The sequence below is a fragment of the Ambystoma mexicanum genome, chromosome 1p (genome assembly GCF_040938575.1).
Source record: "Ambystoma mexicanum isolate Mex_15411 chromosome 1p, UKY_AmexF1_1, whole genome shotgun sequence".
NCBI classification, from domain to species: domain Eukaryota; kingdom Metazoa; phylum Chordata; class Amphibia; order Caudata; family Ambystomatidae; genus Ambystoma; species Ambystoma mexicanum.
Genome location: NC_090921.1, coordinates 241,561,525 through 241,584,627, shown reverse-complemented (window position 1 = coordinate 241,584,627; position 23,103 = coordinate 241,561,525). Strand labels below are relative to the sequence as shown.

The 23,103-nt window shown below is 43.8% G+C and overlaps 1 pseudogene; it reads left to right on the top strand.

Annotated features, from left to right (window-relative positions):
• The window catches only part of LOC138568627 (hydroperoxide isomerase ALOXE3-like), a 935,706-nt pseudogene that overhangs the window by 872,680 nt on the left and 39,923 nt on the right, over positions 1-23,103 (top strand).

The following is a 23,103-nucleotide window of genomic DNA, read 5'->3' as shown; positions in this document are numbered from 1 at the left end:
AATTTGGCGGCAGAATATAAGGGGTACAAGTTGACGAATAGGAAGTCTTATTCCTGGACATAAATTTAAATATTGTGGTGGCTTTTTATGCTTATACAACATATATTTCACAAATTGATATTTTTTAAGATCTTCAAGGTGAGCATAATTTTCTAACCAATCGCCTAGGTCTACTTTTCTTGACAACTCAGATTTTGCAATGGGGGAGAATTCTCCCAATCAGTATTCCAGTTTATTGCGGCCAAACACTTTTCAATATTGACCTTTAAAGGCGACTTCTTAGATTCCTTCCACATTTCATGTTGCAGAGAGACCAATAGTTGTTTATTTGAGTTACTGCTAATCTTCAGGTAGAGTTCAGCCCTTCTTTTGAGGACCAACGATTTCAAAGATTTCATCCCCAGCTCGAGTCTGATAATAGCCATAGGGATACAGGTAGGGAGGCCAAACATTTTTTTCCAGAATTTGCCCTCCACTACCAGTAGACACTTAAGATCCATCTGCTGCAAAGCTTCAATGCCATATATCATCATGGGGTTGAGGACCTGCTGAAACAATAGTCGTGCAGCCGTGCAGCCCATATACTGAAACCCCTATGGGTCCTAGTAAAACGATAGACCAGAGCCGTGATTTGAGCAGCTCTAACTTTTCTGGCTTGAATGCATAGAAGATAGTCGTTAGTAGTCTCAAACTCGAAACCCAGATATCTATAGTTAGGTGTATATAATATAACTAGTTCTTGCACTTCAAGTCTTATGCAAGTGATCTTTTTGCTGGAGAAAACCATAACTAGGGTCTTCTCCAAGTTGAATTCCGATTGTTCCTTTTTGTGTAGAGCCACAATGCTTCAGCTGATCGCCGTAAACCACTAAATGTGTGGTCAAGAATGACTAAGTCATCTGCGTAAGCAAGAACCGGGCATCCTTCAGCACCTATTCGAGGGGGACAGTTATGAACTGCGTTAATTGCTTCATGGAGGTCATAGACAAAAAGATTGTATAACATAGGTGCTGTAACACAACCCTGCTTAACACCTCGATTCTGTTCAAATTGTGCAGTCATATTACCTTACAAATCTAGCTTCAGAGAAGCTGTGTTATTTTCATGGAGAAGTTTTAAGTAATATAGGAGTTCTTGTGGGTAGCCAAGTGTTTCTAATTTGGACCATAATAGCTCTGTGCGAACTCGGTCAAATGCAGCTTTAAAGTCCACAAAGAGGGCGTACACAGGGGGGTTCCCAATTTTCCTTGCATTCATACATAAGGTGTCTATAATGATAAGGTTGTATGTGGTGGAATAGCCCTGCCTAAAACCACTCTGAAAGCGGTTTAGGATCCCCCTCATGTCTATCCATCTATGGAGTTTGTTTAGAAGAAAGCTAGCAAACATTCTGCTAGTACAATCCAGCATAGATAATAATCTGAAGTTTGCTGGGTCAAACTTGTCGCCCTTTTTGTATGTAGGAATTAGTATAGCCTTCTGCCATGAGATCGGAATTCTTCCTTCACTAAATACTATTTCGAACAGAATCTTAAGGAGCTCCGCTCAAAACACTGGTTTGTTCTTTAGTGCAATGTTTGCCAAGCCATTCGGTCCCAGCGCACGGGATGATTTAAAGTCTTTTATTTTAATGATAAGCTTGTCTACCGTGATTGAAAACGGGGGAATAGGAGGGCCAGTCACAAGGGATATTACGGTCCCGCAAGAATCTTTCCCACCTGTGAGCTCCTATGGGCTTGATCATCGGAGTTAGCCTATTCCCCTGTGCTTCCCCCAGTAATGCCCATACATTGTGGGTATTTTTAGTACATAGTACTCGTATAGTATCCTGCTATTGCCTAAGCTTGCTTAAATATTTTTTTTGTTTGATCCAAGCTGTTTGTTCTTAAGTGACTTGCTAATAGTGTGATAGGAAAGTAAAGTGGAGCATGTCTTCTTGGATTTTCGGATTGCTGCTCTAAGTGCTCTTTTGGAATCCCAGTTTGTATTAGGCTGGTCGATCCTAGCTATCGCCGTCCTCGCTAAAAGCATGTTTCATAGAAAATGCGGCTATCCAGTTTTCGATATTATCAATTGTCATCCTCTGAAATGTGACGGTGTCAGGGTGATGAGCCTCCGCTATGGCCAATTCTGCTTTTGCTATGTTTTTCTCCAACCAGCTAATTTGTGTGGCTGCATAATTTACCTTCATATTCCCCAGAGATTTGGAGGTATGTTTAGGCTCATTTAAGGTCACTGTCAATGAGAGTAAAGCATGGTCACTCCAGTTATTAGCGATCACCTAAAATCTTTAACATGTGCTGCCAATTCAGACGTGACAAAGGTGTAATCGAGAGTACTCATACATTTGCCATTTCCCCACGTTTCTTTACCAGTATAGTCGCCAATCATTCTACCGTTTATCATTTCCATATCCCAATAATTAAAAAATTTAAAAAACTCAGCCATTGCTGCCCCACCAGCTCTGTTATCGTATGAAGCATTCTACTCTCATATCTTAGGAGAGGGTTGTTTGAGGGCCATTTCCCTCCCAACATGTGGCAATTGAAATCCCCGACAATCACAACAAGTTTATTTCCCTGCTTTAGGGACCATCTTATCATAATCTCATTTAAAGATTCTTATATTACTTCATTTTGGGCAGTGCCTGGCGGGGAATAAAGAGTAATTAGTAAGACTTTCTATTTATGATCTACAGTTAGTAATTCAAATTCAACAGCAATAAGAAATTCGTCGAACTTGGTCTCAATTTGAAATTTGGCAGGATTTCACATTATGTACAATTCCTACAATTAGCCCCCCATACGGTCTACCCCGTGGTCCCTTGTTGGCCGTAGATTGATACAGCGTATAGCCATTTAGTTGGATTTGTGAAGTAAGCCATGTTTCTTGTAAACAGAAGCATGGGTACTTAGTGATTAGAGACAAAAAACCTCCTGGTAAAAACAGGTGGTTAAAGCCCCTGCAATTCCAAGACATGATTGAGAGGTTTCATTCCTTTTTGAGGACCACCGGGAGGGCTTCTGCCAACCACTTCAAGATGTTTTGGATGTCCTCCATCTGTGGGGATTTCTCTTTAGGTAAAGTGGGAACAATTATCTTGCTCTTAGGCAACACTGGCTTCGTCCTAGGGCAGGTGAGATATTCTTTTTCAGGTTCCACATCAAGTTGAACATAAACCTTGATTAGATTCTCTTTGTATGATCGCATTAGTTGAATAGTGGATTGAAATTTGCAATGGATGGCCGATACATTAGTGTTCAAACAGCTGACTGGCTCTATAAATTCAAAGTCCTCTGATCTTAATACTCTCACTTGCGGGATTGAGTGCAATCTGGTCAAAAATTCTGTTCTCATAAGCCAATCGGATTCACTATTTTGTAAAATGTTCTTAATGATGCATATATTCTTCTTACACCCAGCTAAAACTGGGACCATATCCATCAATGTTAAATTAACCTTTTCTCTCAACGGCAAGTTGTGGCTTCTGCCAAGAGGAGTAGAAGAAATTGTCTGGCTCCTCTTCCATGAAGGAAGCTGAGAGCTCGGCCGAATTTTGCTCGGCCACAGAAGCATCCCTATCCTTGTAAGTAATCAACCAGCTTGTCAAGCAGCCCTCCTTAGCTTGTTTTCGCTGTGAAGCCTGTGTCACTTTTTTCTTAGATTTTTTTCGTAGTCTTTTTAGGTAGAGCAGTCGCAGGTAATGGGGAGGCTTCGACACACGGACGCTTTCCCGTTGCCACCCTTCTTGCCAGTCTCCGCTGCTTACGTGAAAAATATATCTCTGAGTTGTTGGACACATTAATTTCCTGAATAGGAATCTCATTCGAATCAGCCATAGCAAGCCCGACAGCTATGGACAAGTTGTTCTCCGCCTCATCCGTCAAATTACAATTTGCCGCATTTACAGGAGCCAAATTGATAGTGTTCTCAAAATGCTTCCACACATTTTCAGTAGTATCTTAAATGCGAATTGCAATGGCGCAACTGAAGTTTGTAACTCACTTAACGCATCTGGCATGGAGTAAGAGTCAATAGATGATTCCATAACCGAGTGGTCTGCATGTGCCTCCAAATTTGGTGAGACAGATAGCCTTTCCGTCGCATTATGCAGTTGCGCCAAATTAGGTGATGAGTCGTTCAATGTGCAGTCAACCAATGCCTTAAGCATAGCAGGGGTCATTTGTCTTTGCATTGAGAGACACATCTCTAGGAGGGAGTTATTGTCTATCTCACCATCATTAGACTTGTCCTGTGAGTTATTGCCAAGTACAGTGGTTAGTTCGACAGTTTCCAGTACTGTCAGAATTTCCTCTACTGGCAGATTGGGCTGGAAATAGGAGGTAATAGCACCCGCGGCTGCTGGGGCAGGTTTTTTAGTATTGCCTTTACCGTCCTTATTGCCCAGTTCCACAGCACATACTTTTCCATGCATTCTGCCAAAGTTATAATTCGATCCTGAGGTACTGGTGCTAATTTTTTCTCATAGATTGTTCTCTGTCAGGAACCAGAGTAATTATACAATTACTCTATATAAATGTTTCATCGTTTTCCTCTGATGCTTGCTTTGAGCTTTATAATATGCCAGTCAGGACCAAAGAGGTACTAATATGAATTGCAGTAGTTGGATATGGCAGAAGTATTAGCCTGTTTAATATGGTTGCAGGGATCAAAGGAGTCGCTTCAGCAGTCTCTCCGCCTGCTACTCTAGCTTGTTCAGCAACCGCTCTTACTACTAGTGCTTATTTCCACACATTAGGTATAAACCAATGGCAGTTGGAAGCACAATGGACAAGAACTACTCGCCCCGGCTAGGTGTCGCAGTGACCAGCTCAGACCTTCACCTAGCCTAGCTCGGGCTCATGGGTACTCCCTGACCAGCCCAGCCACGGGACTGGCGCCGAAAAAATGCTTGCGGTGCTCACCCGCTGTTTTACAAGTGGGCGGCAATGCGACCAGCTCCGTTCAGCGGTCGCCTCACCGTTCGCAACTCACCACCCACAGTTCTGCACCTCCGACAGTTCCACCAGCGGCCGTCCACCTCTGGCGCAGCCCAGATCCACCCGAAGTCGCACGGCGCCAACCGCAGGCCAAAAGGTGAAAACGTAGATCTTGCTGCCATCTCTCTTCACACCATTCCTCACTCCAAAAAGGGTTAGAACTGGACCCACAACAGCAACGCAAACGTGTAAAGCGCACCTCGCTGGGATCAGAAAGAGGCCGCTTTCGACACAGTAAGTACCTTCCATTCGAGGGTTAGAATTCATTATAACCACTGGCAATTGCTCTGGGCAACCTACCAGAACAATGTTTTTTAGCCTGCCATGCTATTACAGAAGGAGAGAGGATCTGCAGAAATTCGGGAATACCTACTGCAAAATGACCGCCTTTTTTGTCAATATTGTTAGGGTTCATTGTACATTTTTAGTAAAAACTAGATGTGAGTGGGGTAAGGGTATAGTTTAAGGTAGGAGGAAGTGGGAGGACTACGGGGGTCTCCTCCTTCAAATATTAAACAAATGTGACCAAAAGAAATGCGGCCATTTTGCTGTAGGTATTTTATTTTCGACCATTTCACGGTAGTCCAATGGAGAAATACTGTATGCAAATCAAGCCCCACTCAAAAAGAGACAGTACAGCCCTAGCTGCTTGGTCACATCCTATTCACATGAGACAAAAGTAACACCAGGCATATGTCAGCCTAATTAGGCATCATCAGTGTTGTGTAGCTTCGGTCTCCTGGTGCAACAAGGTCACTACCCACTTCCTGCCATACCCATCTCATTCAAAAGAGATTAGCAAAACTGAGGACTGATTGCTGAAAGGTACCGACATTGTTCTGGGCAAACCTCCATATCTGCCCTGCCATTTCAGAAGGGAAAATACTATATGCAAATCATGCTTTGTCCCACCCCAAAATGGGCAATTACTTTCCCCACGGCCCTGTGAAAAAGGACATCCTGCCTCCCATCATCGTGTTGAAGGCGGCCCGAAGGTATTTCTTGATGAATGGGACTTGCCCGTGACCCAGAACTCTTCTGGGATAGGGATACCAGTTATAACCCTTCTTTGCCTTTCTTTGTAGTGTTACAGGAGGGTCTTTTTTTCTAGTACTTGCAGGTCAAATTGAGCTGAGGATTTACTGATCATTTGATAGAATGTGACTATAGCATTCAGAGAGGATGCAGGTGAGATTAGTGAGGTCTTGATCACCCTTGTAACTTGGGGTGAAATCCCAGTTTGCCTACATTGTCAAAATTTTGGGAGCCCTCATTTTCTTAGCTACGTGTAATTGGAACATATTTGGCACATAATGGGGTGTCTAATTGTCCCCCTCAAAAAACGTTCATGCACACCTAGTCAGAGATAAGAGTAGATCAGTGGCTTTTAAGAGGCATGTAACGTGGCAAGAAATATGCTCCTCATTCTTTCTGTAGACTTTACTCACTAGATTCCAGTTTTAAAGCAGATGCTATTTTTGGGTTATCAGTCCTCTGGAGAAATGTTAGCTAGTGCTCAAAGTCCTTCAGTTGATGTTTGTTAGCCACTCTTCTGTGGTAGGACGTGCTTCTGTTCTATGGAAATGCTTGTTAATCTCCCAGCAGTATGAAGGGACAGGGGCAGGATGTAGGAGTAAATTAGCATTACTGTGAGTACTGCACTTCAAGTTCATACTCCCAGTTCTTACTTTCCGTCCTCCCTTTGTCCCCCTTAAAATGTCACTATTATGTGTGGTAATCTGAAAAGGACTGGCAAGTGCAATCAGGAGCATGCGCCGGGGAATCCCAACAGGGCATGCCACTCATGCGCAACAGCACGCCGGTCTAAATTGCTATATAAGATGCTTCTTCACAACATACTCTAGTCCTGTCATCCCAGGAACGGAATTTCTATTAGCACCCAGAGCAGGGAAGCCAGCCACTCAGGTTACTTGGATCACGGGCTGAATCTACAGATACAAGCTCACGTTCCAAGCAACCTGATTGCTGCTCCTCCACCCCGTCATTGTCCACCCACCCTCCTCTTCCCTTGGACACGGTTACCGCCCCTCACCATCCCCCTATCCTACTCACCTTATTGTTTTTGGCAGCGGCTCCACCATTGCTCCAGCCTCCTGGGCCGCCATGTAAATGGAAGAAGGGCTCCGCTTGGAGACCCGGCTTCCACTTCTGTGGTGACCATCTTGCTTAAGTATTTTGTATGAATGAACGGGACACCGCCTTTCATGTTACATCAAGCTGAATGGAGAACAATACTGTAATTATGTATTAAATCATTGCCAAAGCCAGTCAGGCTGGTTTTGTAAATATAGTGTATAATTCTGTTTTGTAAAGCCAAGAGAGGACAAAAAGGCTACCCTCTACATTTTCTTAGCCAGACCAATTGGTTTTGTCAATGCTTGTTATTGTAGATGCACCCTTAAAGAGAATTTCTTTTTTGAACACTCCATAAGGTCTGCCAGATTGCTGAGCTCCTTATTTTAATTTATTGTTTATAGAGCAATCCTAGCTTGAGAGCAGCTGAGCACTTTCCAGAGTTTGGAAGCCAGCGTTGATCATGGCATTTTTTGGCAGTAGTGCCGTCCTGTTGGCAGATGGCTGGAAAAACATGCATTTAGTCAGGCAGGAGGTATTGATGGAAGGGCCTGGTTTTTAGCGTTTTGGAACGTCGGTGGCGTTCCAAGGCTGCAGCGGGATAGGGTTCCAGAGGGTCGGGCGTGGCAAGAGAAGGACTGTTTTCGGTTCTTACCTTTGCGGGCTAGCTTTGACTAGCTTGTTCATTTCACCAGGTAATTTGTGTTTTAATTTCTCTAACCAACACCTTTCATGCATGCTCCCAAAAACTAACCAGGTCCCATTTTCCTACCAATGTAGCCATGTAGCATTAATGAGATATTGCTGCTTTCTTCCTGTAACTCATGTTATATTTTCCACACAAGATGGATTAGAAATGGTTGAGTAGAAAGTTGAGTGGATGGATAGAGGTGTGAGAATAAGATTAGTCAACCTAACTGTGAAATGGCAAAGAAATTGTGTTATGCATACTGATTTGTTCTACTTTAGAAAAGTGTTTACATACAATAGAGTGGCACATTTAGCTAGAGGCTGTAACAAAAGAATTGCATGTCACTGCCCTCAAAGCCCAGCCGCCTTGTAAAGCTTCACTGAAATAATTGGATTGCCTTACAAAATGCTCATATGTAAACAAAAAGGTTTTCCTGTAATATAATGCAGATTCATTTACTATGGTTTGTGGTTTAAGTACATGCCATCACTCAAATGCGTAATGCACACAGTGGAAATGTTCCCTGAAGATTCATAGTAGAGGTCAGTTCGCTATAATATATTATGACATGGAAATCGTTATTGATCTCCTCTCACCCAATCGGATTGTTTAGAGTGCAGTCAATAACTACTGATATTGACTACATTCTGAACATTCTGTCTTCAGAAGCAGACAGGGAAACAGCAATGCAATTTCCATGCAAGGTTGTTTTTTCAAAAAGACACTTATGCTCTGGCAGGAACTTTTTTGTTGCAACATACTATTTAACACACGAGAGAAAGATAAACCATTGGAAAATGCTTTCACTTTCTAACATATGGCCCTCGGCTACAGCTCCGACCATAACTTAATGGCGGGTCATTATCCCATGATAACTACTCCTCCCTCAGTCTATAAGGCTATATTGTTACAGGCAGCAGCTCAAAGTTGGTACACACAAGGAAAACTGATACTGAATATAAACATCACCCCTGCGATGACAAACATTAGTAAATGAAACTATTTTCAGTCCTGTTGTAGGGGTTCGTATACATACATAGAAGAGACTAAATACAAGTCATAATATCTCATTGGCGGTTGATGCTTTTCTTTCTTAGTTATGTGTCCAGCATTGTGAAATACTACTATAAGAGTGAAGAGAGCATCCGAAGAGACTCAGAGCTCCAGGCCTGGGTGGGCGAAATCTTCAAAGAAGGCTTCTTGGAGAACACATCCTCTGGTAAGATTGGATAATATAGTGTAGTTTGCTGTGTATCAAGTCTTGCACTCATGATGCACCTGGGTATCTCTAGAGGTGGCAATTGCTGAGGACTGCTATGCAAAACCTGTCATTAATCAAATCCCACTACTGATCTATTAAAAGTATGCCTTTACATTTTGTTTGCTTAATAGCTGAGTGTTTGTGCCAGTTATCAGTTTTTATTGATATGTGTACCCATCTGAGGTAATAGTAACATAAAGATTCTTCAACATTAGAGGTCAGAGATCATTCATTGTAACTTCTGGTGATGTCATTGAGGAGTCAATGGTAATGTGATATCCCTCAACACTAATCCTGTGATTTTGGTGAAATTATATCCCCATCTGTTTAGACTCAAAGCCCTAACAATCGGCCCAGGAATTCAAGAAGTTGTAAATAGCTAGATCATTATCAGACGGATAGAACAGGCCAATTCCCATGTCATGTTTGAAGAACTAGGATTATTTAACATGCTCCATACTTATAAATAGTTCTCCAACAGAGCTCTTATTTTCTAGATCTTTGAAGCAACCATCACTACAGCATAGTAACAAACTGTGCTTAATCGCCTCTATCCTGAAATAATGGCAATGCTGTTGCCATAGAGATACACATCATACAGCCATGGTCACAAGACGGCACTTACTGCAAGTTCTAGAGTGCACCCACACCTGTCATTCAGATAAAATGACCTCTGACGATGTTAAACATGCACGCACAGTTATTGATGTTCTCCCGATTAATTCCAATAGGTGTGCCTTCTTCGCTGGAGACCCACTCAGAGTTGATTAAGTTTCTGACCATGGTGATTTTCACCTGTTCTGCTCAGCATGCTGCTGTCAACAGTGGGCAGGTAAGTGAGAATGTTCTCCTTCTATTGTAGGGAATGTGGAATGTATAGCACCACCTGTGGCCACCAGTGTGATTACCTTCCTTCTCCTGCTGTGTGGGTCTAACCTCTTCCAATGGTTTGGGGAGTGTTGGATTTTGCTACATACCTTTAAGCACAAAGGCAGACAGGCTTTAGAGAAGCCCAGACATACAGAATTACAAGCAGACTGACTTAGATCAATAAGGGTTTGCTACATGTATTCTTGACTCACAATTTTAGTATTTCTATTTGGAAAAAACCATGTGCATGTATCTAACTGTGGCTAGAAGGGTGGCAAAAAACAGCAGTTGTCATTGTGAACCCACCACTCAAAGGGCCTCATGTATATACACAAAACAGATTCCAGTGAGAAAGAAGAGAACAGCTGGAAGCTAAATCTAAAAAATAAATGGGATGGTCACGGCTCTTATTAGCAAGCTGAAGAATTGTATGTTTTTCTTCATTGGACCAAGACGCATATATTGATGACATAATGAGGGCAAAGCATTTCTTTAGGCCCTTGTACAAGGTCAAATGTTTTCTTTGTTCTGCATGCTAAATGTAAGATGATTGCTACGCTATCCACTGAGCTGATCATTTGGGGCTGTAGCCTCACCCTTTAATTAATGGATAGCATATTGGATATATTGTGCAACAGTTTGTTTTTATCAAATGTCATTTCTGTAATTCACTCTAGTTACTAATCCTAGAAACATTATCTCAGAAGCCCCCAAATTAACACATAGCCCAAGGCATCTAATCTTCTGGGGAACGCTTCTGTACGTACATGACCTAAAATGGGGATGATTGAGACATGGTTCGGATTGGTGGTCCTATTAACAGGGAGTGTAATAAAAGTGACTTATCTTAAAAAAGCGTGACTCGAGAAGAATGTCTCCTCTTACCCACCATGGTCCGCTCTCCCAGCAATGTCTTCCTCACATGTGACTTTTCCATAACTGATGTGAGCTCACTCTGACATCTTCAGCTTGTTGACCTGCTTTTTTCTCTCTTTTTGGCCGGTGTCCACTGTAGTTTGATTTCCTTTCCTGGATGCCCAATTGTCCCAGCACAATGCGCCAGCCTCCTCCCAAGTCCAAGGGGACGACACCATCACTGGAAAGTGTCCTGGCCATATTGCCTGATGTTGGCACCACTGCCAACATAATGACAACTGTCTGGGGCCTGAGTAAGGAGCCTGGTGACAAGGTAAGGGTTGTCTTCTCTCGTTACTCTTGGAATGCGCTTTCATCCTGCTCCCTCCCAAGCCAAACTTGAGTAACTTTGGGTGTTGTTGTGACTGGATCAGGAAGAAAGGCTTTGAGGTTTAAATAGCATTTCTAACCACGCTACTTTGTCCTAGGTGCCACCTCATAGTCTGTATAGTGAATGTGCTCCGACAATTAACCTTGAACACATCAAAGTGTTCAGAAGTCCATACTTGCATGTTTTTGTTTTTTAAAAATCAAATCCATGTACAAAACAAGTCATAATTACCAAGACTTAACTCCCCTTTTCATTACTTTAATTGCCTTCCTCCTCTCTATCAAGACAAAATAAATGCTCCCTACACTTTCAATCCACTCACCCTACCTTCTGCCACATCCATAGAAATACTACATTCTCTTATAGTCAGGGGTGAAATGTGCATATAACACCATGCCAGCAAATGCAGTGAGTGAGGCCAACCCCTCTAATGATGGTTTGGGGGGCTTCTGCAAAAGATCTGTTGGGGATAATGGGTACGAATAGTGAATCACAAAGCACATTTGTCCATACACATGGATTCAAAGGTAATATAACATTACAGAAACCTAACATACAACATCTGTTACTGGAAGCTTTGTAACAAATTCATAACTGCAAATGGTTGTGTGTGATGAGGGAAGGAAGGGGTGCGGGTGCCTGGGGGAGAGGGTCCCAGAAGGGCAGGCAGCATCAATCCTAGGTTGATGATGTTGCACCTAAGAGTGCTGAAGGGGATGAAAGAGCAGAGGGGAGTCAGAGTGAATGCCTACATGCCTTTATTATGCCCAAAGTTAACGAAGGCCCCGGGGCATTACCTGACGTGGTAATGTGCCCGCTGTGAGGGGCCTATTGCTATTAGTACCCCGGCCCGTGAGACCGGGGTACTAAAAGCATTTTGTTTCTGTTCCGAAACGCGCATGTGTTTTGAAACAGGAAAAAAATAAAATGGCTGCCGGGGAAGGGAAAACAAAGTCCCTTCTCCCTTTCCATGGCAGCCATTCAAAAAATATGGAAAAATGTAAACCAAAAGAATGGCTGCCATGGAAAGGAGAGAAGGGACTACGTTTAGTCCCTTCTTCCTTTCCATGACGGCCTGTCACAGATCGGGAGCGGACGTGCTGGGGACAGAAATGTTCCCAGCGCGTCTACTCCCGAAATGGACAGAAAATAAGGTAAGTGGGGTTGGGAGGGCAGGGAGTGAATTCTTTGGATTGGGGGCAGGCGGGAGTAGAACAACACTTACCTCGATCTCCGGCGGGGGAAGATGGCAGCCACCAGCTGTGTGGTGGCTCAGAGTGGAGATTACCCAGCTCCGAGCCTCTTCATTTTCTGAGAGGCTGCCACACCCCCTCCCGCCAGGGACAGAAGGGAAGGAATGTTGTGGGGCAAGGGATTCCCGGTCAGGTAACGCCCCGGCGAGGGGCAATGAGCTTGCTTGTAACAGAGAGTTCAATGGTGTTGCTAGTTAATGGGAGGGAAGGCAGATACTAACTACCTGCTTGTCCTGGTCCTTACCTTTAAATTGACATCAAAAGAGACCCTACCTAAATGAAATTCTACTCAAAATTAGAAAAGATGACAGTGAAGGATGATGATGGCCTCAAGGAACAATGACATCATTGTGAGTCACTCCCTGCTTGTGAGCCATGACAGACATTTAAGCGCTGTGGGCGAGATTCGCAAAACATGTGTTCCCAAAAAAAGAAGCAGCTCAATTACCAAAGGGAATCTGGCTGAGTGCATCCTAGATGCGCTTATTTTGATGCTCTTCCCTCCTTTGTGAATATGTGCAAACAAGGGGGCATTTTGGACATTTAAAAGCACATTCTGACTTTGCTGACAGAGTGCGCTTTTAATGGCCCTGAAATGTGGGTCATCCCCCTGCACTTGTGAGCAGGCTCAGGGGGATGCACAGCTGTCATCATTTTGTTTTGTTAACTGAGATAGCCATGGTTTGAACTGCGGTGGTCACACTTACATTTCCATCCTACAAACATGGATGGAAAATACTTTTTTTACAAGCTTTTCACTGAGATGGGTTCTTTAACGTCTGTGTAAAATGTTCTCCCGGCAACCACATGATCGCTGAGAGCCTGTTATACATTGGGGTTCGGAGCACGCTCCTGACACTAAAGGTTGCAAGGGGGTCAGACAGCACATCTTTGCGTCACTGTCAACCATTTCTTTTTGAAGTAATAGGCCTCCCCTCAACCCCATGACGTGTGCGTGTGTGAGATTATGGTGAAAGGGTGCACACTTAAATGTGTAGGTGGCTTCCCGTGGGAGTGAATGGTGAAAGGGTGCACAATTAAATGTATGGGTGTGCGTGTCGAGTGTATGTAGAAAGGAGAAATCGTTCCCGTGGTCTCTTCAATGGTCTACCTAGGAATCATCTTAAATGATAGTATTCGAGACGAGCAAAGAGTTGCAAGGTTAAGAAGCAAAACTAAAAATCTGGCTTCCCAAGCACTCTTACTCAAGCGACGTTACTGCTCCTTTTCACTTTGTCCTCTCACAGACTTCTACAAATTAAAAGTATCTCCTACCTTGACTTATGCGGCTGAGGCTAATTTTTTCATCGCTCCAGAGGTGTGGCGTCTGTTGGAAAGTCTCTTTTGGAAACGAGTTTTGAGACTACCGTCATCTATCCCGATCGAAAGTGTAAGAAAAGAACTGGGGCTAACCTGTCTCTACAGCGCAATGGTTTGGAAATCACTATCACTCTACAGCAAGTGTCTGGACCCGCCGGAAAGAAGTGGATTTCTGGCAATAAGTGAAGCAATGTCTGAAGGATCAATTCCAGCCTTAAATCTATGGCAGTTAACTTGTAAAGGTATCTTAGACACGATTGCTCAAAGCTCAGACAACCTAATGCAAAACCCAACTAGAGTAAAGACAAAACTCTTAGATTGGGACTGGATTGCCACGATGGACAGGCTTTGTGCCTTTCCGTCTATTTCTGTGGGCAAGGAAGAACATTATAATTGAGGCACGGTGCTTCCATACCTAGAAAAATTTCCTTCCGCCCAGGAAAGACAGCTTTTTCTAAGATTCCGCCTAAATCTTTTTCCGATGAGGGAGGTACTTGGAAGGAGAACTAAAAAGAGTGAAGATTGGTCTGTTCTCTGTCGCTGTTGTGGTCAGGAGGTTGAAACCTTGGAGCACCTGGTAATTAGTTGTGCTGCTCTTTCAGTCCACAGAGAAAAATGGCTGGGGAAACACTTTGAGAACTTGGAGCTTACACCTCCAGATGAGAGGTGGCATATTTTAAGATGGGGAGGAAAGGTATCTCTAACCTTGGCTCTACTCAACTTTGTAAAAAGAGATGTTCTTTAAGTTGGATGCGTAGAACTCTTTACCATCCCTTTACCTCCCCATATATATTTGTGGTACCTTGTTTTTTAACTTAAATTCATTACTGATTGTTTTGCATTTAAAGTTTTCTTGGAAACTGATTGATGCAATAAAAATAAAAAAAAATAAAAAAGATATGATATGATATGGCATTTATAACGCGCCTATACACAAGTTTTTCAAGGCGCGATGAGGCAAGGGAGGGGGAACATAGGGAAGACAGACAACGATCCTACTAGGCCAGCTGTCATTTAGATCACGCACGTGCATGGGAATGGGGAGAGGAAAGTGCAGTACATGGGATAAAAGAATAAATAACAATAAGTAAAAGTACGGCCAGCAGGTGGCAAGTGTAAGGGTAAGTGCAGACTTACATGTATGGGTGGCTGCTTGGGTGTGCCTGTATGTTGAAAGGGTGCACACTTGAATGTATGGGTGGCTAGGTGTGTGTGTGTGTATCGCGCTCTGAAACACTTGTGTATGAGCGCGATAGAAATAAAATATCAATATCAATATGGTGAATTGTGTGTGTGATTGCGTTCTGGGGTGCAGAAAAACCTACATTTTGGGGGTGCTAACCCTTCAAATGTTGGGAGAGGTGCTAACTAACTTCACGGGCGGTGGGGGAGGGACAAACCTATTTGTGTGGGGGCATCTAACTTCTTTATGTATTCTAATGAGACTATTCTGGTGCAGCTTCAATGTTACAAGCAGTTCACTCTCTCCTTTAAGTGTGAAAGCACCCACTTATGGACTGCTGTGAGAATAACAGTCTCCTGTCCCCTCTCTGCCCTTCCAATCAAGTACTTTACCCACATCAAGTTTTCAATTGCCTAAAGAATTATGCTTTTGAATGCAGGTACTAATAGTGAAATGCTTTACGTTCGTAATTACCGGGCCTTTGTTAACAGCGAAACCCATGTGCCGTTTAACATCTGTGTCCTGTTCTGTCCGGCAATGGCTCTGTAGTTCAGCAAGGTCGAGTCAACCTAGCCCCAAATTTAAGAGGGGTTGGGGGAGAGGGCTGACGCCTAGTCAGCTCAATGGTGTTGTGCCACTACTTGTGTTTATTCCCTTGGTTACTTATTGGTAATCTTCATTACTCATAGCCCTATTCCTCCTCATCCCAGTACTTGTGTATGAGTCACTTTGCCTCATACACAAGTACTGGGATGAGGCAGAGGAAAATGGAGGTAATGCCTGGCTTAGTTACTTGTAATCTTCATTACTCCTAGTCCCACTCTTCCTCATCCCAGTACTTACCTATGAGGCAAGGAACCCCATACGTAAGCACTGGGACAAGGAAAGGGGACATGGAGGTAATCCTAGGCCGAGGTGCTGATTTTGGGGTTTGGGGCGGGGGGTGTTAGGGAGAAGGGATGTGTGGAGGGGTCAGAGATTGTGCGATAAATCGTAATGGCCATCTATATCCAGGCTATGCAGGCATGATACGTGGTATTAGTGGCTAGAAAGGCATTTTGGTGCAGCCAGTCTAGTCATTTCTTAGTTTGGCAAGACTTTTTTTAACTAAGCATCTTTGATAAAGCAGTCCTGCTAAGTGTAATTACCAGGCTAGACTGGCATTTGGGTTCTGCCAGTCTAGCCGTTTCCTACTGCGGAATTGTGTATTTTTCTGGGCATCTGTGATAGAATAACTATGATAAGTGTTATTGCTTCGACTGGCATTTTGGTTCAACCAGCCTAGGTATGTCTAAATGCCAGTTGGACATGTTTTCATTGTAGCATGGCATTTTAAATAGCAAAACATTATTTCAATTAAAGCATTAATGTTCCTGTGCACTGTTGGTGACTTTCATGTATTAGATTTTTGGATTGGTGTTGCCCTACAAAACAATTGCAAACGCTCTGGCCTTTTAGCCAATTTTCCTCAGAAAGTGTGCTGTATAATGCAATTAAAACACATATTTATATCTTTCTCCTAGTGCAGCGTGCGGCATACCCCTGCAGCAGGACGTTCCTGCGTATTGCGCAAGCGTGTTAATCTAGGCCGGCCCAGAGTGTGGCGTGACCCGTGATTTGTGTGCTCCCTCAGCATGGCCGCAGAGGGGCACCCAAAGTTTGTGTTACGCCACTGAAGTAGTGCTTGTCTTCTCAGTAACGAAGGGACTGGCCTAGAGCTATCTCATTGGTATTTACTGTATCACTGTATGTTTATTCAATCAGAAATTAATCACTCCATAAATAATCCATATCATACAAACAATAGTCTTTTTAAATAAAACATTAAAATATAGATCCTATAGGCTAATTATAAAAACTGTCTCATCCATAAATCCCTAACGTGCATACGTAAGTAACATTTAATGGCTATAGCAATCTAAACATTTTTACAAAACGCCACTTAAACTAATCTAAAATGACGGAGACCTTCCTTAACATTTCACTATATTGTTCTATTAATTTAGAGCAACAAAGGTCTCTAGTCCAGGCTCTGCTTCGGTTATTAGTCACTAAAAGAACATGGAAATAGAAACTGCCGATTTAATAAAGGTTTTTATTTCGACCACTGTTCTTTTGCGAGTAGCACTCAGTGGTGTCATCAACCAAAGTTTTCTTATATCTCTATATAAAAGGCATAAGAAGAAAACATTGACAAGTTTCCTGGGTATCTCTACAAAATCCACAAATACTCCCATGGCAGGCTTTGCATTTTTCAGTAAAACTAGCTAAGGGAAGATATTCATGTGGAATGTAATATATTTCAGTCTACTGTTCTATTTCTCAATTGCATCTAATAATGTTTCTGGCAAAGCTGGCTCTTTTTGTAGCCAGTATTCTTCTGTAAGGAGGGTTCCTCAAAGTCACTACCTGGGGTAGAACTTGGGAAAGCCAACCTAGGATTAGCAAGGTTATTCACAACACCAGTTGTGCAAAGCCACTCTATTAAGTAGTGACGACCAGGCAGCAAGTCTGAACTAAGGAGAAAGGGGGCACTGTTGTGTAGTACAGTTAAATCTTAGCAGGCTAGATAAGTAAACACCCACACAAGTTAGCTATACAAATAATAATAATAATATATTCTTCGACTACTCTAAGGTACCCTTTGAATAGCTCAAGGTAAGTAGAAATACTTTAGGACATATCTCCACTATGGGTTACGCACTACTTTAAACTCCTGAACAAGTATTCATTCAATAAATTCAATCTTTAAAAGTCAGGAGAATGGATGTAATGCCCACATTACACATAGGCCTTATAATTATAAGGCACCCATCCCCTTACACAATAACATCAGAATTCTAGCCCTAGTGTCTGTTAGTCGTTTAGTGTTCCAAAGCGTTCCTGAGGGAAGAGGTATTTAGACAGGAGGGCTCATTTAACAAGTGTAGGTAAATAACTGAAGTTCAGTATGTGCATGGCAAAAGCAGCCATGCAAAATGGGGACTAAAGGGTCTTAAATCCAGTTCCAATAACAGAAGGAGCAACTACCACCCTTTGGGTTCTTAAGGTGACCCCACAGAAATACTGGCCTGGCCACCACCCCCGCTGGGTCATCCCCAGATAGTGCAAAGGTAAGCAGGACTTTACCCCAAATGCAAAACCAATGCGGAGGGTGGCGGTTTCAGAGATATAAAGGATCTCTGGGACACAACTCCCTCGAAAGTTAGAAACAGTCCCAGATGATAGTAAATCGCTGGGAAAAACAAGTCTCACTGCTGTAGTCACTGAGCAGAGTTGTCTGGTCGCAGGTTCGAAGTCGTTCACTGCCAGTCATCTTTAGTTTCATCTGTAGACCTCAGACTGCAAGGAGGACATCCAGATTTTAGTTCTGCAACAAAGCAGAGACCCTCATAGAGATCTTCAGAGGCACTTCTTCTTTAACTTTGGTCTTTCTTGGGGCTCTACCATTGGTGTAGGGCAGCACAGTGAATTTCCAGAGTCCCAGGAGAGCCTTGAGGATGTCCACAAAGAGTTACCGCCATTTGGATAACCGGATGTCCTTGCATAACAAACAGCTGGCTCCAGGCCCTGCATAGCAAATGCAAAAGTGCACACTGCTGCAACCGAAAACTGGTGACATTTCTCCAGGAGGAGAAGTGACTAGTTGGTCCCACCAGTCTTAAGGTGGTAGGCACCTCAATGAGGTTTTCCCCTTCAATGAGAAAGGTCAAGGGTTGCTAAGCATGGTCTTGGCTGAGCCAATGCTGGTTTCTGCAGCAGTCCTTTGGCTTCCCTCAGTCGTCTTCTTTTCCAGATCTCTTCAGCACCAGTGGTCAATTTAGTTCCTGGTTGCAGCTCGTTTTTTCATATCTAGAAAATTGGCTGGGACGCCACAGCCCTCCACTAAGGACACTCTGCAACATTCAGGCTTGGAGGTTGCAGTAGAATAGTGGGCAGTCAGCCTCCCAGAATCTGCCCAGCAACAACCAATACCCCAGAAGAATGTGGATGGGGAAGACAGCTCCTCCCCACTTTCTGCCAGCATACACACGCAGGAGAGCCTTCACAGGCTTCTTGCAAGGATCCCGCCAAATTGCATGAAGAAAGAGAGCCTGACCCCACCTGCAAAGGAAGAAAGATGACTTAAAAAGGACAGGCCATCGTAAACAGGACTACAAAAAGAAGCAGGCATTTTGAATATATGGATGCCTGTAGAGCATTAACACAGCTGCAGCAGCAGCCCGGGACAATACATCAAAAAAATAGGTCAAAAAGTAACAACTGCTAGCAGAGTGTTCAGACGATGACAGGAAAATAGCAAACATGTTAATTAGAACAAAGATAGGGGAATACAAAGAGTCCCGACAGCACACCATTGAAGATGCCTTTTACTGCAAACAGTGAAACACACTAGTCATAAAAAGGAGATGACCACTCCTCTATTGTGGGTTTAGGGATTCACCAGTGAGCCCAAAACAACATTGCAAAACGGATCACTGGCAGCACATCACATAAGATAGGGGGGTGTTGCCATAGGAACACGTGGAGCCAAAACCAAGGGGAGAGGTCAGCCCAGTCTGGCGCCTTTGCAGAAAGGTCATGTGTTCCCAGAACAAAAGTAAATGCAGAATGTGAGCGAGATAAAAAAAGTCTCTCTCACATTCAAAGCCAATGAAAAATCCAAGTTAGTCCAGTAGATGCGCAGGGACAGATTTACCATCTTCTTAAAGGGAATATCCCCTAGATGTTTCCACCATATCTTTGATGGCCCACTCATCATAAGAATCTTTGGTAAAACTGATGGTCGGGGCAGTCACATGCATTTCCTCTACATGTGAGAAAACATTAAACTTGATGCAAATTTTAAATTGGTTTAACATGTCCTCTTCAAAGACTTTGTGTGGGGAATTAAGGTACGCCTCCATGTTGTCCTTGATTTTTAGACTTTTGTCCTCGAGACAGTTTTCTCTGGCACAATCATGCAAGTCAGTCAGACCTTGCGCGAGGGGACTCTTCTTGTTTTAGGCATATCTGACCTCCACAGGAAAGCCTTGCATTGACAGAATCCAGGAAGTAATTCGGGAATTACTCACATTTCCAGCTCGGATTCTGTCACTTTGGAGATATTGCAGAGGCTGGTGTGGAGTCTCCACTATGATGTGTTCCCCCTGGATAAACGGGCAGTAATTCTTCAATGCCCACACCGTTGCCAGGAGTGCCTTCTCACAATCGTTGAATTTTTCCTCCACAGAGGATAAAGTTTTGCTCGCATAGGAGATTACTTTATTGACCGTGTCATGCTTTTGGTATAATACTGCTGTCAAGCACGTATTAGAAAACCTTGTCTCCAGGAAGAACTCCTTGTTTCTGACAGGGTAAGCTAGGCAAGGTGCTTGTGAGAGGCTTCTCTTGAGTTGTCTTACTGCCTCAGATTGTTCTGGACCCGATTCCCACTTGACCAACCCTTCAAGAGATGAATCAGGGGTCTGGTGATCTCTGTGTAGCCCTCAATGAACTTTCTGCTGTAATTAGTCAGTCCAAGGAGGCTCCTTAGTTCCCGCAGAGTTGTGGGATCCTTCAGTTTCTGGAGTGCTTCCACTTTCTTTTCCTGGGGACAAAGACCCTGAGGAGTAATCTCATGCCCCAAGAAATTAACACGTGTTCTACACCACTGTGCTTTCTGAAAGGAAAGTTTTGCTCCGGTGGCCCTCAACTGTGTCAGAACGTAACGGATCTCCGCTATGTGTTCCTCCACAGATGAACTTTTGATGAGGACACCATCTACATAAGACAGGTTACCCCTCGCACCCAGGTTGGGCATGGCCTTATGTAGGAAAATGTTGAATTCATTTCCGGAGTTGAGGTATCCGAAGGGAGTCCGGTCCATGTGTACTGCTGGCCCCCAAAGGTAAAAGCCAGTTTGTATTGGTCCTCCCTACTGCCAGGCACGGTCCAGTATCCATTGGTCAGGTCTATTGCAGTGAATACCCGTGACCCCTGGATCTGGGCCAGCCCTTGGTCAATGTAGGGCAGAGGCCATCGGGAAGTTTGGACCCTTTGTTGAGCTCCCTAAGGTGGCGCAGAGTCTCCACTGGCCGTTTGGTTTCAATATTCCCAGCACCGGATTATTGAAGGTGCTGTGTACTGGACGGATTATTCCCCAGGACTCAAGGTTCTTAATTTCCGTAAGGGACTCCATGGATGCAAGAGGCAAACGATATTGCTTCACAAACACTGGAGTCATGCCAGGGTCCGTGGGAATTGTTGTTGTGTGGATGTCGGTGCGACCACAGTCATATGAGTCTACCGCAAAGAGATCTTTGAAATCCAAGAAAACTTGTTTCAACTTTTGCTTCTGTTCCAGAGTCACACAGGCATCAGCTAGGTTGACTCTCTCTTCCACCATCTGCCTGAAGCCTGGAAAGACTTCTGGTTTTGCTATCTCAGCGGCCTCCTCCAGCTGGGTGGAGAAGTCCCTGGTCAGAGTGTTGATTTGGACCGGAGGCTTCAGGTGGGAAAGGCAGCCCTCGTGGACCTGGAAAATCACCACATCCCCTCTGAAGTCACAAGTCACATCTTCCTTACCATAAGGGCAAGAAGTGTACACCAGGAAGTTCCCCCCATGCCGGGTGAAAATCCTGTCTGGTGTTGTATTGTCCTCACTGTCACTGTCTAAACAGTCCTTGGGGATCGGTCCTAACAGTTCATTTCCTAAATCAATGGAGAAATGTCGGTCATCAACCGCCATTCCAATGATGGTGCCTGCGGCTAGAGTAATACTCTGTAAGTCGCTGTTATCCACCTCTATTGGAATGGTGTCATGTTCTATGTTGACTAATGGTGTTTGGTTTACCCCTAACCCTTGTTGTTGAAGAGAAGCATTTAGATAAATATAAGCATCAGGGTTTTTAAATTTTTGTCCTCTTTTAACTTTCACTTCCAGGGAGAATTGTCGGGTCCTTTCCGGGATGGTGACTTCCTCTTTAATCTGAATTTCAACTGCATAAGGTAGCAATTGAGCTGACCTAAATGCTTTTTCTGGATCATCAAAGCCCATGGGATTATCCGCTAATCGGGACCAAGCTTTGAAGTTTATTAGGTCCAAACCAATGGCGAAGCGATTGAGAATGTCACTGCCTAAGTAAAAGGCGGCAGTGACGTCTCGCACGACCCAACAATTATGGACTATGCTCTTGTTGCCAATGGAGATTTTGAGCATGCACCTGCTTGGCAGGAGATGTTTGGAATTGGATGTTTCCAGATCCATTTCCCATTTGTCTAACAGTTTGAATGTGGGAATGGCTGGATCTTTTGGGAGTTGGCGGAACATGGCTTCGCTGATGAAGCTCTTACCGTTGTTCACACACACTTGGGCGAGAACAGAGTCCTTCCCATCATTTAACTGAACAGGGATGAACAACTGCTCTCCAATTTGCTGAATATCAGCCAGGCTCTGAGCTGATTTCACATCTTTCTGGACTATAGGAGTGGGAGTGTCTGATTGTGGATTGGTAAAGAATTTCAGAGTGTTTCCTTCCAGTGTGGAATACCACCTTAAACTGGAAGGAAGGTTGATTTGCAGAAATAAAGAGGACTCCCCATCACCAGTCTGTTGTCCTACTGCTATTACTGTCACGTCTGGAATTTGGTTGTTCTGGGAGTGAAATTCTACTTGGTCAGATTTTTGTTCAACCATGTGGCAGGTGCCGTTTAAACTAACATGGTTGACACTTTAATTTTATTGGTCGGCTAGTCTGGGTCCAGACCTTGTTTACGCAATCTATTAGGGGTGACAACCTTCTCAGGAGGTCATTCCCTAGTAAACAAGGGGTGCCCTCTGGAGTCACTACTATGACCAGGTGTTTCACCTTGTGGCGCCCAATTTTGATGTCCAAATCTGCAGTCCCCTGGACAGGAATTTCCTTCCCGTCAAAGTTTTGCAGTTGTCCAGGAAGAGAGGTGAGAGGGATACGGTAATTCTCCCCCTTCCTGCATTTAGTCATCAAAGGCCCTTTTGGACAGAAGGGTAGCTTGGGATCCAGTGTCCAGCAGTGCCAAAATTGTATCCTGCCTCTGCCCCTGTACTTGTACCGGGGCATAGTATCTTCCCTCCTTCTCCTCAAGGGGGCACAGATAATGCACATTTTTGGACAACTGGTGGGCTAATTTTCTGGTTTTGGACATTGCTAGCGAAGAGATTTGG